The sequence below is a fragment of the Lepisma saccharinum genome, chromosome 1 (genome assembly GCF_977018435.1).
Source record: "Lepisma saccharinum chromosome 1, izLepSacc3.1, whole genome shotgun sequence".
NCBI classification, from domain to species: Eukaryota; Metazoa; Arthropoda; class Insecta; order Zygentoma; family Lepismatidae; genus Lepisma; species Lepisma saccharinum.
Window position 1 is genome coordinate 95,482,669 of NC_139229.1, and position 17,883 is coordinate 95,500,551.

Below are 17,883 nucleotides of genomic sequence, written 5' to 3' on the forward strand. Positions count from 1 at the left end.
GTTATTTCAGTTAATCTGGACTTTCGTTAAACTGGTCAACTTATCCTCCCATTAGTCTGGACTAACGAGGTTTTACTGTATCTCTTTTTCCTTAAGCTGTATCTATTATTAATTAAGTTGCATTAATAGGAGTAAATAAATTAATGAATTTTGGTATACTGATATCCAAATGAAGGTATTCAATAGCACTTCTACAAGAAACTGAGAAATAAATAAAGTTGAATCTACTTGTTGTGCAACTATGATGATTTTTTACCGCAATCTAGTCTTTTTGTGTGATTTTGGTTTTTTTTGTTGGTCTCATTATTAAAACACTAACTGATTCTGCTAGAAAAAAGTTGTTAGTCTGTTATTTCAAATGAAGCTGAACTCTGTCCTATAATTCATTTACATAGAAAAGTTGCAATGTTACTTTTTGATATCTATGTTTTCTATCATATTTTTTCTTACTTCCTTTTTGACCTCAATGGAGGTACGATTTGCATTACCATGTCTTCAGCATATGTACTTCAGTATACATGAAATCAAAGAGCAATTGTCTTTGGGTGATTTGAAGAATAACCAGCTCAATTTTTGAAAATAAATTTTATATGTGATTGTAAGGATGTGATCTTTATTTTTAGAACCAGTAGTATAGTTTTTTCTAGAAATTGAGTAAAAATTGAGTAATTTTTATTTTAGCTTGTAAAATGTTAATGGGAACCAGTATTTATATTTGATAATGAATTATTTCCTTAGGCAGCATTCTTCCCTGCTCATAACACATTCATGCCATGCTCTGGGAGGTTAATTTAAATGGCCAGCCCAGGCATTTTCTGAATCCAAGGCCACCATCTTAAATTTTTGAGATTTTCAAAATGACACCCTGGAGGCTGCAAATGGCATTTTCTTGTTGACTTTTTCAGCCTGGCGGATAGGAACCTGACCTCTTTCAGGGTTCCTGCTGGTGTCCCCCACTGATGACACCCCATGGGTCCTCCAAGGATCGGAACAAATTGGGCCCCCTGGAGCCCCTGGTAATTTGGTACCCCGGACATGCTCTTGGGTATTGCATTGCATCTCCTCTCCAAAGTCACGTGGTGCACCCCTTTTCATTTGCCAATCAATAAACACAGGAGGAGGGGGGAATGAAGAAATGGACACCACAGCTAAACAATCTTAGGGAGAATTCACACCGAAGAAACATGTGACATGCAACACGAAATGCATGTTGCTTGGAAGCCAACACTCGGTATTCAATGCAACCTTTCGAACCGAAGAGACACGGCAAGATGCATGTGTCGCGTGTCGCTTTACGTGCCTCTCGGACTGTGCCGTTTTCTCAATACCGTGCATTGTGTTGCTTCAGTTTGTTGTTCGCGCATGCGCAGCGAATGTTTCATTCCAATGAGCTGTATTTAGACTCTAGAAGAGAGCCCAACCTGCATTATGTTTGATCCTCTAATTTGTTGATATAATAAAGTATCGATATGTACAATGTTTTAAGATTAAACACAACGTTCATTTCGCTTTATCAATTTTTTTGATGCAGTTATCTATCGGCTGTAATTTGCCTTCAACATCGTGAAAAGAGGCAGTGTTTTGGCCATTTACCTGACTGCTTTTATTTGAAAAAGTTAGCTTATGGAGACACTTTAGTCCAAAATATATTAGTCAACGTGGTAAAGTACCGGGCCGCGACCCAATACCATGCTCTCGTATCAACTATACTGACCTGTAAAATATTCTGCTGAAACTTGATGACTATCATAATCCCAATATCATATTTGAGTTGTGAGTTTTTGTTTTTTTAAGTCCATTTTATGCACAAATAGACTAATCAGAACTGGATCTGCCCGGTGCCTCCCCGGTTATCGAACCTGGGATCACTTAATTACAAGGAGACGACGTTACCACTTTGTCTTCAATATTTTTATATTTGTCAACAATCTTACACACGTAATCAAACTATTATTACTCTTATGATTATGCTAGAATTTATTTATCAATATTTAATTTCATAGGTACATGTTAATTCATGCATAAAATCTTCAATACTGTAAAGCTTCACTAGGAAAATTCTTCACCTAAGGGCATTGACTTAAAAAAAATACCGTGACATGGTTTCACAAAGGTTAAGAACCATTTCTCGAGTGTTTAGGTATTCGCTTTATTCAGGCTGAAAATTCTTGCATATACATTTTGAGGTCAGTGCATATTATTTCTCAGTTTTCTCGTGTACAACATGCCTCTCCCAAGTTTCAATAACTTGCACAAATTTTACAACGCAATTTACATGTAACAATGTCTCTTGTTACGTTATTTTCGGGTGACTAATAAACTGATTAATGCAATTATATCGGTACCATCATGAGCAAAGTAACCAAGTGTCGCTTGCCACTTGCATCTTGTCTCTTCGGTGTGAAACACTCGTGTCGCGTGTTGCATATCGCATGTTTCTTCGGTGTGAAGTCTCCCTTAGTCGTTTATGGGCAAATACAAGCACATACTTTAAAACGATCATGGTCGTTTACGGGCAGGAGTGTGTCAATTCTTGTCACATGTGTGTTATGCACGAGAGTCACACGTTTGTTATGCACGAGAGAGGCAGTAATTTCCTTTTTCTTTTTCCTCTTCTTTTTATTAATAGTAGAAGCAGCTAAGTGCTATTGCATTGGTGTGAGCAATTTCTGTTTCATTCTCTAAAGTGCATACATCATAATGAGGACGTAAAAAAGCTTCAGAAATAGTATCCAGATAAAAGCAACAATATGACTTTATGCACCAATAGGAAACTACTTAATCGGCCTTGAAGTTAATGTAGCTTTTACATTACTGAGTTATTAACATTCCACTGCAAATTGGGGCATGTCGCCGCAACAGCTTTTTTTTTATGTCTTGAAGTACCACACTGAATCATATTTTGGGAAATGAGAGATCGGATGTTAAATAAATTAGTAGATAATAGATAAATAGATTAATTGGTGCTCTATCAGTATCGGCCTATACAGGCATATCAGTAAAATTACTCATAATTTTACCAGTTCAATATATCTGTAAATATCTTACAATGTAGTGCAATATTGTGCCATATGGTTATAATTTTTATGGATATAAACTAGGGCTGAACCTATACTCTCACAGATTCCTATCGCACAGATTCCTACCGATAGGAATCTGTGAGAGTATCGGTTCAGCCCTAGTATATATATATGGCACAATATTGCACTACATTGTAAGATATTTATAGATATATTGAATCGGTAAAATGTTCGTAAGTGAACCAGAAAAGTGTGTAAGGTGATGCAAGAATATATCGCATAAAATTAACTAGTTCTCTTTGTAAGAAAATGTTCTTCGTGATACATTACTGGCTACGATTTTCATAAGGAACTACCTAGCCACATAAAAAATGCTACATATGAACTGGGTAAAGTCGTATATGGCACGTGAAATTTTGCTTGTATTGTCTTTAATTTGATGCTAAAATACAAATTAAAGTTTTTTTAATGTTATATCAATTGTTATTGTTTACAAATGAACCTGCCTCACCCTTGAAAGAGGGGTCAATGCTTGCATGCCCCTACTGGAGGTAAAACATAAAAATGAAGTCATGGTGGTTATCCAGTTTAGTGGGTAGTTTCACACTTTTTACTACCTTTTGTTTTGTTTGAATTTGGAAGTGATCCCCCCATCAACTTGAGATGCAGAATTGTACAGGCTGTGTGCCATGTAACAAAAGGTGCCAACATTGAGCACTTGCAGTGTGTGTGTAGTAGGTGGTGTAATTATGCAAAATTCGAGTTTTAATTTTTCACCGGTTGCATAAAAAAAACTTAATTTTGTGATAAAATATGTAATTTATTATTCTGATGTAATTCTGAAATATTGTAAATCGAAAATCTTGAATTGAAGCATATAATTATAATTATCGAGTGGAATACTTGCTCACTAAGATTAAAATATATTTTGAACAACTTAATTATTACAGTTTTGAAGCATCTATCTTACCAATACATAGGGACATATGATAATAAAATGGATGGTTATGGGCTGAAACTACGAGGGCGGATTTTTACACGTATATTTCTATGATCATTGTCACATTTAAGTGATATTTGATTCTATACACTCAGTGTATCAGTTGGTATTGCATATTGTTATGATTTTAATAGTAATAATGATAACGAAAATGCTGATAATAACAGTTTAGGTTAACTTACGTGTGTTTTCAATGTTGCTTAAAGAAGCATTGCTTTATCCCCAAAAATAAAAAAAATAGGAAACTCCTAATTATTGCTCCCCCCAATAATTAGAAGCTAGTGGAGCCTATGCAACTTAAAGATGACATTTCAGGTCCTAGACAAAAAAGAAATGCCTTACATCTAGAGATGGTCCAATCTCTTCTTTGCCTTTGTAAACCTCTGTGTATTTTGGCAAAACACTTGGAATTATGTCAAAATATATTCTAGAGCCAGGCCTGTTAACCGCTCTTCACCCATGCATGAGCTTAAGCAGGGTTTGAGATATCTGAGGGTGGAAAAGCTCCTTTCTACTGTGGGAACACTCACAGGAGGGCGTGTGGTCAACAGTCAAAGGTGGTCGGCACTGTAGTCCCAAAAATTTCAAAACCTATATACTCTTGAGTTTTGTAAAACGAATGGAATTTTTCCATTAAATATATGGATGAAATCAATTAACATGTACAAAATAAAATGCCATTGATGGCAGACTACCTATGATGATATACTCAAATTCATATAGAGAGGCATATTACAATAGGGAAGGCATTTATAAAATAAGAAATATGAAACATGTAATTTAATGATTGTGTGACTGTAATAAAGGCTTCAGTAGTATTTTATAGGCTACAGTACAACATGTTATTGTATTTGATTTTCTTGTTGATATTGCCTTTGTGAAATGTCACTTTGTATACTGTTAATAAAACTAATAATGAAAAAAATACTTTGAAGACTACATACATTGTGACCAATAAAGTCTTCTTCTCAAGCTAGTTTCTACCTGTCCACAATATTCCAAAGTGCCCCTTTTGATACACCACACTTGTCACTAGAATGTTTTGCACAAACTCTTGAATTAGTGTCATTTGCAGCATGGTGGTTTTGCAGTCATATCTTCGCATGTTTCTCAGGCATAAAATGATCAACTGGTGTGCCTTCTCGACACGTGAAACCAGAAGTATGTGACCGGAATAAGCTCACTGTAGCAATGGTCAAACTACATAAAAGTATAACCGAAATCAAAGTAGAAGTTATATACACATTGTAGCAGAAGATATACTCTAACAGGGTGGCTACACACCGGGAATTCCATGAATTCTGGGAATTGTGCATGAAGTGCGTGAATTCTGCTTGAATTTTTCTCTGTAGACGTGAAGTTTTGCAACTTTTTAAAATTCCAATTCCACTGAATTTATACATTATTTATTAACGACCTGAGACAAGTTTTTCACAGTTGAGATTTTATTTTTATCAAGGAAAATAAAACAGAATTCTCTCAATCCCTTTGCTTTGTTAGTGTCCTTTGCCGAACAATTTATCTGATGGACGGAAGATTATTGCAAAATAAATATTTTGAAGTTGATTAGGTAAATTTGAAATTCTTATAGGATAAACAATTTTTCGTAGATTACTTTTTCCTGTAACATTTGTGACTTGTGTTTGTAGATGTATTTATAATCTCGGTAGCTATGTGAAATGACAAATGTAAACTCCGCACCTTAAATTATATATATGTACAGTGGGATCCATGAGTATTACCATGCAAATTGTCCATTGCCATGTTCGTGCACTTTATTTGACTCAATAAGAGCTTCAAAAATTAAAAGAAAACTCAATACAAGCTGTTCAGAACTTCTGCACCATCATACATAAAATCCATCGCTTAAAAACACACAGGATGTAAGAGAAATATTAATGAAAATAGTCGTGGACAATTTGCACGGTAATACTCATGGATCCCACTGTACCGTTCAATTGAATTCAATTAGAATTTTTGGATTCACAGAACATTTATATTGTTAATATAAGTATTTGTGTGTGTATGTGTGTGGTGAGAGATGGTAAAACCTTAGTTTGAAATTATAGAAAACACCTGCTTGTGCCCTTGAAGTTTTGTAAAGTTCGCCTTGAAAACCGGGAATTATACTTGAATTTTATTATGCTCCTAGAGTAGCCACCCTGTCTTAACGAGCAAGGTTATCCAGAGGGTATATGGTGTATATCGCTGTATACCCTCGACTACAGCCCTGAAGGTGGGGAATATTAGGAACATGGAGAACATCAAATTTTCTCACTGCAACCAGAGCTGTCTTGGGCAGGGAAGAGTATTAACCACTTCTTTCAGAACAGTCACCACTACATTCTCAGTCTGTCTTGTCTCCAAGGAAGGATCATTGACATTCTGTGTAAGTGTCTTCACTTCCTTTTGAGAACTCATCATTATAATATTGAACTGCTATAGTGGGGAAGTTGAAGCTGAAAGTGTGAAGCATGTTCTTCAGAAAACGTTATTGGATTCCAGTCAGAATATGGTCCAATAAAGGAATGAATAGTGATTTCTAGGAAATATCCCTGTTATGAAAGATGTTTGCAACAATCGACAGCTGCATCCACAAGAGTCTTTTTACTAGCTCGTAATCAGTATCGTTACTGTTCGCTGATTTGGTTTATGTTACTTCTCTCTTCTGCCACTTTTAGCTAATCATGAAGATGAGAATATGGGACACTCACAAAGAACACCAATAGCCAGACTGGGATTCGAACCCAGAACCCCTGGGTAAACAGTATTATTATTTAAGTCAAGTGGTGCCCTACATTGTCAAAAAAAAAAAAAAGATGGCAATATATGAATGAATGAAAACTGGAGATTTTGCCCGGTATTGTGCAGTCTATATTTACTTCAATGAGGATCTGCTGTCGGAGAGAAGTATCGCTCCTTGTATGTCACAGCTAAAATATAATGTTTGGTGCTCTCCACCAGGGCCGGCAGAAAGAGGGAAGGGGGGGGGGCAAACTGCCCAGAGCAGCAAAATTTCAAGAGGAAAAAAGTAAGCCTATTGAAAACTTGAAAGTTACAATATTATATTATATCTTGGAAGTTAATATATGCCAACCCACAGTTTTGAAGGAACATACACTGCTCGCCATTAAAATTGCAACACCCAGAAGGAAATGAGATAGAAACACGAAACTTGGCAAATATGTAGCTCATAATAAGATAAGAAAATGATTACAGTTAGAGCTCGGTGGTGTGACATGTGACACGTAGAACATGGTTGCATAACCCCAAGGAGCTAGTAGCATGTACAGCCTCCACGGGCGGCAATAACTGCTGCAACACGGCGAGGCATGGACAGAATGAGTCTATCGATGTCTGCTTGCGGTATGGCGTCCCAAGTGGCTTCCACACGATGCCAGAGGTCTTCAACATTACGTGCCGGAAACCTGAGTTGGGCCAGCCGGCGACCCACCATGGACCAGACATGTTCAATTGGCGACATAACCGGCGAATGTGCTGGCCAAGGAAGCAGGGGCACGTGGTTAGCTTCCATAAATGCGAGGACATTCCTTGCAACATGGGGGCGCGCGTTATCCTGTTGAAAAGTGGCATTATGCAGTGCATGGATTAATGGGACAGCAACAGGGGTGAGAACCTGTGTGATGTACCGTTGGCTGTTCAATGTCCCTTGAATGCGTACGAGACGCGAACAAACACCTATGCCGATGGCACCCCATACCATGATACCCAATGAAGGCCCTGTGTGATGATGCATGATGCAGGCGTCATGAAGCCTAGTGCCACGGTGCCGCCACACGCGTGTACGTCCATCATGATGTTGTATACAGAAGCGGGATTCATCAGAGAACACTACAGCATTCCACTCTGCCATCCATGCACGACGGTCTTGGTACCATCTCAGACGCTAACGCCTATGCTCTAGCGTCAGAGGAATCCGCAACAGTGGGCGCCGGGAAAAAATTCCCCGGTTCGCCAAACAATGAAGCACGGTTCGTGGGGACACTGGATGTTGTAAAACATCCCGTACTTCATGCGCAATCTTCGTTGACGTGGCCGTTCTGTCTGTAAGGGCCATGCGTATCAGACGTCTGTCCTCTCTTTCCGTCGTCCGACGTGGAAGTTGTGAACCTCTATGTCGCTCTACAGTGCCTTCCTGGACCCACTGGTTCCATACACGGATCACTGTGGATGCATTCCGTCCTACACGGTCACCGATCTCACGGTAGGATAATCCGCATTCACGGTATGCAACAATTCGGCCGCGATTGAACTGGGAAACCTGTTGGAATCGCTGCCGTATTCGACGACGTGGCATTGCTGACCGATTTTAACACACTACACTCACGACCATGCACTTTCACTGCTCTTCTTCACCTATCTGACCTGCTACAGGTACCACTTTCCAGATGGCATGGCAGGCGCACATGATGCATGACGGCCTTGAACACCTAATCATTTCCTTCTGCACCTCTCCTCTACACACTGTGCACATTTCGTCCGATTCCGATTACTCCTTCTGGGTGTTGCATTTTTAATGGCAAGCAGTTTATTATCAGTAGTCTCACTTTAAAACCAAGTGCCACAAATTGGGAAAGCAAATTCGATGCCTTAACTCCATTGAGATATCAAGTGGGAGAGGTCTATGATGCACTCCTTCAAATAATTGGTGACAATAAAAACTGTCCAAATGGTCGCACATGAGGCACAGTGTAATTGTAAACCAGTTGTGTGGCTTTACATTCTTTTGCTCACTAGTTATCCACGTAATGTAATGAGCAAGTGTCTTCCAAACATTAATATACAATGTGTTAGATGATTTCTTGAAACATATCAGCACTTTGAAAAAAGCAGGAGTGATGAGAAATTTCAGTTTCTTAGACTGCACTTGGCAGCCTGGCAGGGCTTCCCTCCCTCCACTTGTGGAGGCATCTGGGTGCGGCGACCTGTGAGCCCCGTTTCATGAGAGAGAATTGGCATCGAATTTAGATTAGATGATCCAAAGATAGGTAACACTGTACAGGGCCGAAATCGAAAGAAGTATCAGTTTCAGTATGATGAAACTCATGAGGATCTACAAAAACGGTACAAAGGTGACCCAGTCAACACACTAAAGTTGCCACAACGTTGTAGGTATGTTGTATTTATGATGAATGTTGTATGTAAGGGAACAACGTTGTGATAACGTTGCCACAACATTGTATGTATGTTGTATTTATGATGAATGTTGTATGTAGGGGAACAATGTTGTGATAACGTTGCCACAACGTTGTATGCTTGTTGTATTTATGATGAATGTTGTATGTAGGGGATAACGTTGCATCAACGTTACAAAAAAAACATTCCACTGAATATGCTTTAGTTTGGATGGTCACCACCATAAGCGCCACAAACGTCAGATCGGAGTGTTTTGTTTAATCTGAATTTGTATGTGCACTGACCACCAAACCTTATATTTCCTACAGCGTACACTAGATGGCAGTGCGACTCAAATGCAAAACAAACATAACTTTTAGTAACACAAATAAGGATAACTTCAATTGTAATTAGTGAAATAAATGTGTTTTATTATCCTTCGAAAGATGTGTGAATATTGAAGTTGTAAGGAAGATCAGAAAATGAAGTATGTTGAATACAAGTGAAACTCCCATGATAAATATTTTTATCCCAGACTATATATTCAGGAGCTAAGTGCTGCAAAAAGAAACCTATTACCAGGTGTAGTTAGAGATTTGTTAATTCATGAAAATCTCCAGACTAACAATTGTCTATTTTGGTGGAGCAGGAAAAGGTTCTATAATATGTAAAGAGAAACTGTGACGTTGCAAACATGTAGTATATACAAAAATGGCTTGGCAAGATTGCTAATAGCTTACCATGTGAAATAACCATATTTTAAATGTGCATTGTTATATTCATAAATTACACAGGCAGCAAGGTAAAGTTGCAAAAAAGTTGTGGCAACGTTAACCCCTTACACACCTAACATTGCTACATAATGTTCAGTATATGTTGGGACAACGTTGTCAACCAACGTTGCAGCAACGTTGAAATAAATGACCCTTAAAAGTTGACGCAACATTTTCACAACGTTGTATCAACATACATTCAACGTTGTAACAACGTTAGGTATGTTAGGGGCTAACGTTGTGGTAACATTACCTTGTTGACTGGGGATTTTTATTACCAGGTCCTAGACGATTATTTTAGCTCTAAGAGAAAGATTTGATGAATTTCAACACCATAGTGAATTTTTCAATTTGTGTTATGATATTAGTAAGCATAAAGGCATGTCATCTGATCTTTTGCCTGAAAAGTGTAGAAAACTTGCCGGAATGTTAACACATGAAGGCTACTGAGTACTGAATTAAAAGATGAACTAAAAGTGCTTTCGGCTATAATAAAACAATTACACCAAAGGAGACCTTAAACTGATAAAGGGTCATGATTTTGCACCCAATGTGAATGTTAACTAACTCTCTACCCTTCTTAAACCCGAAGGTTCATGGCTGCAGCAACACAGGCCTTCCATCTGTCCCTATCGTGAGCAAGATCTATATACTCTTTTCCATACCTACCGATTTCCTTTAGGTCCATCTCAACGTTGTCCCTCCATCTTCGTCTTGGCCTTCCTACAGGTCTCTTACCATCAGGTTTCCCAACAAGAATCCCTAATGTGAATGTTGCACTTCGAAATTTATGAACTTTGCCGGTAACCCAGGGAAGTGGCAAAGAAAGTTTTTTTTTAAAAAAAAAACAAAAAAAATTAAGGGTAATAAAAATACTATTTCTTCGGTCAATCATGTCTGAAACACGCTTGTTTCCATTTTACACAAGACAACATTGTACGAAAAAGAATATTACATGCAAAAGTAAAGTTCCCTGTGCATTTAGCACCATGTCGTGAAGGCACATTTAGGGGTAGGGCCACACACATTCTCGATCTCGTCAATTTGGAGGTGATGTGATCAGCACCACTCTTGGGCCACCTTTACCTCCCAGGGTTGCCACAGGTACCCATTAATTTGAGACTGGGTGAACCCCAGAGCCGCTTTATGCGGGAACAACGCAGGGAAGAATTCAGACCTTAGATCACCCACGCGGGAGATCCGAGAATATTACATGTAATTATTTTTAAAATCCAATCATATATCACAGACCTACAACGGTAACCATATGAAGTCAAGCCTTCATTTCTTTCCTAATACTTGTTACATTTAAGATACGTTTAAGAGAGAGAGAGAGAGAGAATTTTCATAAAATATAATTAATAGATGATACAAAATTAGTGTCGCATTTTTTAAAGTTTAAGTGTGGTCGAGCGAGATATCCTTTTGTGCTTAATAGTATTGAAATAGCATAACAAGTCTCAATATTTATTTTATAGTTTGATGTTTTACTTAGGAATATATTGATTTTCAATTTCCCGTTTCTGCGTAATAACAGGGGGGGGGGTCGAAAGGGAGCGGCATCTGCCACCACCGACCAGGGCGGCAAAATGACTAGATCCGGCCCTGCTCTCCGCAATCTATTTAAGAATTTAACCTCAACTTTTGAGAAATTTTATTTCTATACTAAAAACCAGGGCAGAACAGCCTGCCAGAGATTTTTCACCAGGTGACACGTGGTCAGTGCATTGAGTCTCCTTTCCGCTGTTTTACTTAGCTTTCATGCAGGGTAGGAAATCATTGAAGACTCGGGGAGGGTGGGATATGAATTTACACACACACATAGTATGTGTGTGTGTATAAAATTATTATAATATACATTTATTATGTTTAAGTTTTTATTTAAATTTTTAAATTTTGCTTTTCATTAATATAAATCAAGTATTTCATACTTTCTTGCTTTACTTTTATTGTGATAATATTGTTATTGCTGTAGATCTGTCCATTCAAATGAACGATATTTTCAAATTTCCTTTAATTTTCTTTTACCAGTACCTCCGAACTAGAGGCTGCCCTACGGAGAAGGGGCAACTCGGGCACGTGCCCGAGGCACCGCGCATCAGGGCAAGGGTGTGTGGTTTATTGTGCATGTAAGGACACTGGTGTTTCCAGAAAGCAACTAATCTGATTTTCATTGACTTATTGTTTTGACATTCTTAAAAATATAAAGAAATACCGAAATGATATTTTCTAAACAAAACACTACATAAATATCACGTTAATTTTTTTCCGAGCAAGAATAGTTAAAATACAATATTCTTTTAATTATAGAATGAAAGCATGAAGTGAAAATATCATTTCAAATGAAACAATGTAAATTCACTAGAGAGTCAAATTTCAGTGTAAAATAAACAAAAGAGAATTATGATTTTGATTTGATTTATTTTACTTCGATTTTCTACCACATCCAGCTAATCGCGAAGATGAGGATGAGTGATGATATGATGGGCCTGATGAAGGAACACTAGCAAGAAACACCGGGAGAATTGTGATAGAGAACATTATTGGACATTATTATTATAAGTTGACACTTTGATAGATATTGTAGTTTTGTAATGAAATATATATAGTAAAAACTGCATATCCCGGAACCTCTATAAGAAGGAAACCTGTAAATACGAAAAAAGAAAGAAAGAAGTCCCCAGAACGGACCGAGTTTATACCTGAAAATGACCTGCTTGAGGCGGAAACCTCCTTAACGGGGAAACGGAACACAGACTAAAGACTAACGAGATGTTTTTATTCTCAGTAAGACGGAAATTTCTTCCTTTATTTTTTCGCTCGCAAGAAAACAATACTGTAAGTGGAACACGCCTCTGTTGCCACTCACTTATCGGAAACATTGTCGATATGAAAGAATTCGCTACAATACTCATAGCTGTTACGATTCCGTTTCTTTCTTTCATCTCTTACCCTCTTTCTCTACCTTTCTTTGTCTATTTCTCCTCTGTTCTTTCGGCATGTTTCTATTTTTCTTGTTATCTCTCTTTGTTTCTTTCTTTTTTCTTCACTTTTATCTCAATCTTTCTTCACCTCTCTTATTCCATCTTTCTCTTTCCCTCTATGCACATCGCGCTACGACGCCAGGGGTCCCGGGTTCGAAAAGATACATAAGTACGTACTGTACGTTCTTACAATACTGTAAAAAGTGTACCAACATGTTGTGTAGTTACATAATTGTAATCTCTGCTATGCTTATTGCGGCTGTATCGCATTTTATTCATGTACGTACATGCACTAGTACTCTACATTATAAGTAATGCGAAATGTAAATCTGTCTTTCCATTATTTCCTGCAGCGCTCTATGCTGTATTTAAAGTCAACCCTGTAAACGAAGGAAAACTGTTAAGACGGAAAATTTTGCTCGGAACCATCATGTTCCGGGATAGACAGGTTTTACTGTATAATGATCGTCGCACCAGTGGCACATCGGAAATGAAACACTACTTTACTAATCGGAACTGGACCTACAGTTTAAAGTGGGATCCGAACCACTATGTGCCTGCACCGGGTAACGAACCCGTGACCCCTTTATTACAAGGTGGCAACTCTAACACTACGCCACCGGGGAGGCCCTATCTAACACTTGTAACGCTCTGTTAGTGTGCATAGGTTGCTTTCCTTAAGTTAAAAAATAAACATTATTTTCAAATTCAGAAACATTTTTTATGTAAAATGTTCTAAACAAGAACATGTATTTGGAACAATCATATCAATGACTGAATTTTAGTGAAAATATTGGAACATCTCGCGGCGGCCCCGTACGCCTACCAGGGCGCCCCAGGGCGCCGCGCCGCACACTTTGGGAACCACTGGTCTAGAGATTACAATTTCTGTAAAACTGAGTCCGAGGTTTGAATCCTGAAGGAGATATTATTTTCTTTCACTATTACAATAACTGATCCCATTGTCGTCGTAATCAAAAATAGTTTAATGTCCATTTTATGCTCAAATAGATTAATTGGAACTGGATTTAGAATTTAAATTTGACTCCGACCCATTGTGCAATGTGTCTCCATCGGGACTTGAACCTGACACTCTTTGGTTACAAGGCAACGTGGTAAACCACACCGAGGAGGTCCGCCGTGGTAAACGTGACGTTATAATAAATATGCAATATAAAGCAAAAACATGAATTTATTCTTGAGAATGTTAAAAAACAACATCAACAAGAAACAGAACATTTGAGTCGCCAATAATATTCTGCATATTACATATCATAATTGTGATGGCGATTTGTGAGTTTTCCTTCATTAATTTCCATTCATGATCGTCAACATTGCGATTAACTAAAAGTAACAGAAAATCGGCACAACATTTAAAAAAATATAATATACGTAGAATAAAAAAAATAGGTGTGAAACTGAAAAAGAAAGGTAATAACAAGTTGATATTTACTACCTATTTTTTGTGCTTTTTGAAGTTGTCAAATTTTGTCATTTTTGGCGCCAAATTACCTGTCTATTTAGCATGCTTTGTGGCTATTATAAACCCGCTCCCTACTGATAACACGAACTCAAGACAGAAATAAACAAAGTGTGAAAACACCTACTTCAGTGTCTTTGTGCATGATACTTGCACAAACCATCAACGTCGTTTTGCGAGAATGCAGGGTGCAAGTTAAGAGGTGCACAATTTTCGAAATTGCCGCAAAAAAAGTGGCACGCATCTATTTTTCCTACTACATCTCGAGGCACTGGTGTACACATGGGGGAGCTGATGCGGCTATAACTCTCCCGAAATTTCTGTCTTTGAACAACTTTCAAACGGAAGCTTAAAAGTGGTTAATTATGAAATATGTTATACTGTCTCTCCCCCTCCCCTCTAAAAAAAAACCTGCACACGTTAGTGTCTAGAGGAGAGTTACAAATCAATCGCATAATTTAAAGTGCTGTTTGCGCTGGAATACTACTAAATGTGCTAGAATTTAAATTTGACAATAATTTCAATGTTAAAAGCGTCATTATTATTATTATTATTATTAATGTTTTTATAACGTCCTATTATTCTTATAATTACGTCCCTGCCTAAATTCACAGCCAGAAATAAGATTGATTGATTGAGTTGTTTTAAGACCACTTTGTGCACAGTAAGGTTAATCGGGACTGGACCTACAGTTTCAAGTGGGATCCGAACCATCATGTGCCTCCACCGGGTATCGAACCCGGGACCCCTTAATTACAAGGGAACGACGGTACCACTGCGCCATCGGGAAGGCCAAGAAATTAGAATAAAACGCGATCTTCTTTCTTCAGGAAAGCAACATCTTGACAGGCGGCCCTAAGACCAGCACAAAGCTTGAATGGAGACAATACAAGCTTGTTCAACAAATGTTGGCGAGATGGTTGCGGACAACCAAAGGCGGCACTGCGTCCCAAATACTCTCTGAACTGCCCTCATAAAATGTTCCTGCGAGACCTATTTCTAATCTGTGGTCGTCACTGTATGACTAGACCCCTTTGTGTCGAACCTGACAAATTGCAGGGAGCGGTCTTTCTTGCCAAATGGCAGGGAAGACTTATCCCTGGGTTGAGTTATTGTACCCCTGCTATTTCAGTGCACCGTTTCTGTAAGGCAATACGCAAATACGGTTAAATTTTCCCTTCCCCAGTAAACCTTTGTTTTCGATTCATTCTGCTAGATTTTGCTTCTATCCAGGGTGCAAGCAATAACTTTAGTGAGGAGGTAGGAGGGCTTGGGGAGGGAGGAGGGGCAGATGCAAGAGGACGAAGAAAATGTAGCAGTTTACTTACATGATGACTCGTGAAAGTATTTGTTATTGCCTGTTTGAAAGAATGAAAGGTATGAAATTAGTAATATTTTTCTTGTTCACTTCGCTTTCAATATAAGCGTTTCTCTTAAGTAACAAGTTATAATTGTTACCCCAAAAAACTGTGTATATGTTGGCGTGTGCGTGTATGTAATATGATTTGTTAATGATGACGTACTGGATACCAAATAATGAAAAAAGTAAAGTAATGTGCTCCCCTGTGCTTTTCGTTATGCCATGAAAGCGTATAGGGGTGTGTAGTTAGGGCTCCACACTTTCTTGATCACGGCCGAAGGTGGAGGTGATGTGATCAATCAGCACCACGTCCCTGGCCTCGTTTACCTGCCAGAGTTTCCTCCATGTACCCACTTTATACGTACGACGCTGGGTGGGCACCGGAGTCGCTCGAACAGGTGAATAAAAATCCCGGTATCCTCCAGAATGAATAGGAAAGATCCTACACAGAATAATTTATCAGTTTAGCACTTCCACAGGGGATATAGTTTCGATAAAAAAGAAGAGGTTGTCATTGAGACAAGCAGAAAGTAAAATATATTAAGGAAAACTGTAAAGTAATAGTTTAATAGTAATTACATAAATTGATTTGCTTCCTGAAAATTGTTGAACTCTAATTTTTATTTGACCTCCAGTATTCACATATACGTATATTATATACACTTCTTAGTAGTTTAATATACCAATGCACTATATATGTAGCAATATTATAATGTAATATAATATTATATATATATATATATATATGTGTGTGTGTGTGTGTGTGTGTGTGTGTGTATGTATGTGTGTGTGTGTGTGTGTACATTACACACACAGAGTTATTTACCTTTACTGTCTGAAAATATTTACATAGGAACAAATTTCAGATTTGGCCCCCCCGAACTGATCAACCTAGCTACGTCCCTGCTTCAACATGTTCAACGAAATATATAAATGATTTGTTTATTAATTGTAGTAATGTGGATGTTGTGATTATATAGGACACCTGCACTTCAGACTAAGGAACCGGCCCCATGCATATTGTATGCCCCACGCCTCGCACCCACCTAAGTTGTTCTGAACTGCCACTGCCATTATAGTTCTATGCTTAGAAAATTATGTAAAAGTAAATTATATGTATTAGCAATGATTCTTACAATTCTTACAATGAAGAACATGCTTGAATGTAAGTTAACCTCAAAAACCCCCGAGGCATTTTGGTATCACAACTGCAGTTCGAAAGAAGTCGGTATAGAATTAAAAAGAATGGATTGTCACAAAAAAATATAGTCGTCTACCAAATGTTGCAGACTGCAATCTTCTGGAGCTGGCCTCTCTCCACAAACAACCCATTCATTCAAGGACAAAATCGATATTCTTACAAAATGTTAAAATTTGTCAATTTTTTTTTGTAGGTTTTTAAGTTCACATTATAACATTTCATGGCTCGAGGGGGGGGCAATGACCCTATGCCCCCCTTTGGGTACGGTCCTGAAACAGAGAATGATGATCAAATTATTTTTCCAAAATGTAAGGATATTCAGTAGAGAAGGTAATGTTTCAGTGCCATGTTTTTGTCTCCTTATTTCAACCGCACTTCGCGACTGAACATTATTCATTTCGACACGCCCCGTAACATACTGTTTTGTATTTTTTTATATGTTTATAGTTTCGAGAAAGTTCAATTTACTTCAAGGTTACAGAATTGATCTGGTCTTTCTTCATAGAGTGGCACGCATTGGTGTAAAAAATCAATATGAACTAACTGCATGTGTAATGTCTAGTTTATAATATTTCTTCTTAACGTCCGGCATTGTTACATTATTATCGACGTACTGACTTAAGAAGAGAGAACGTTTTCTTGCGTGAGACTATGCCTCACGAAGGAACTGTCAAGTTTATCAAATGCCACCTCAACAGTTGAGGAACAGACCCAGAATCTTTTTTGGAACGTTCCAGGTTCGAGTCCCTGCTATGGCATTCCTATTTCTTTGTGTGTGTATCAGTGTCTCTCCATCAATTTCATCCAATCATTAATTGATCATTTTCATCACCGTGATTAGTCTAAAGTTATAAAAGCACAACTGCACCAGGTGCATGAGCAACCATATGCGAGATTTATTATTAGTCTATCGTTTTCGAGAGGAGTAT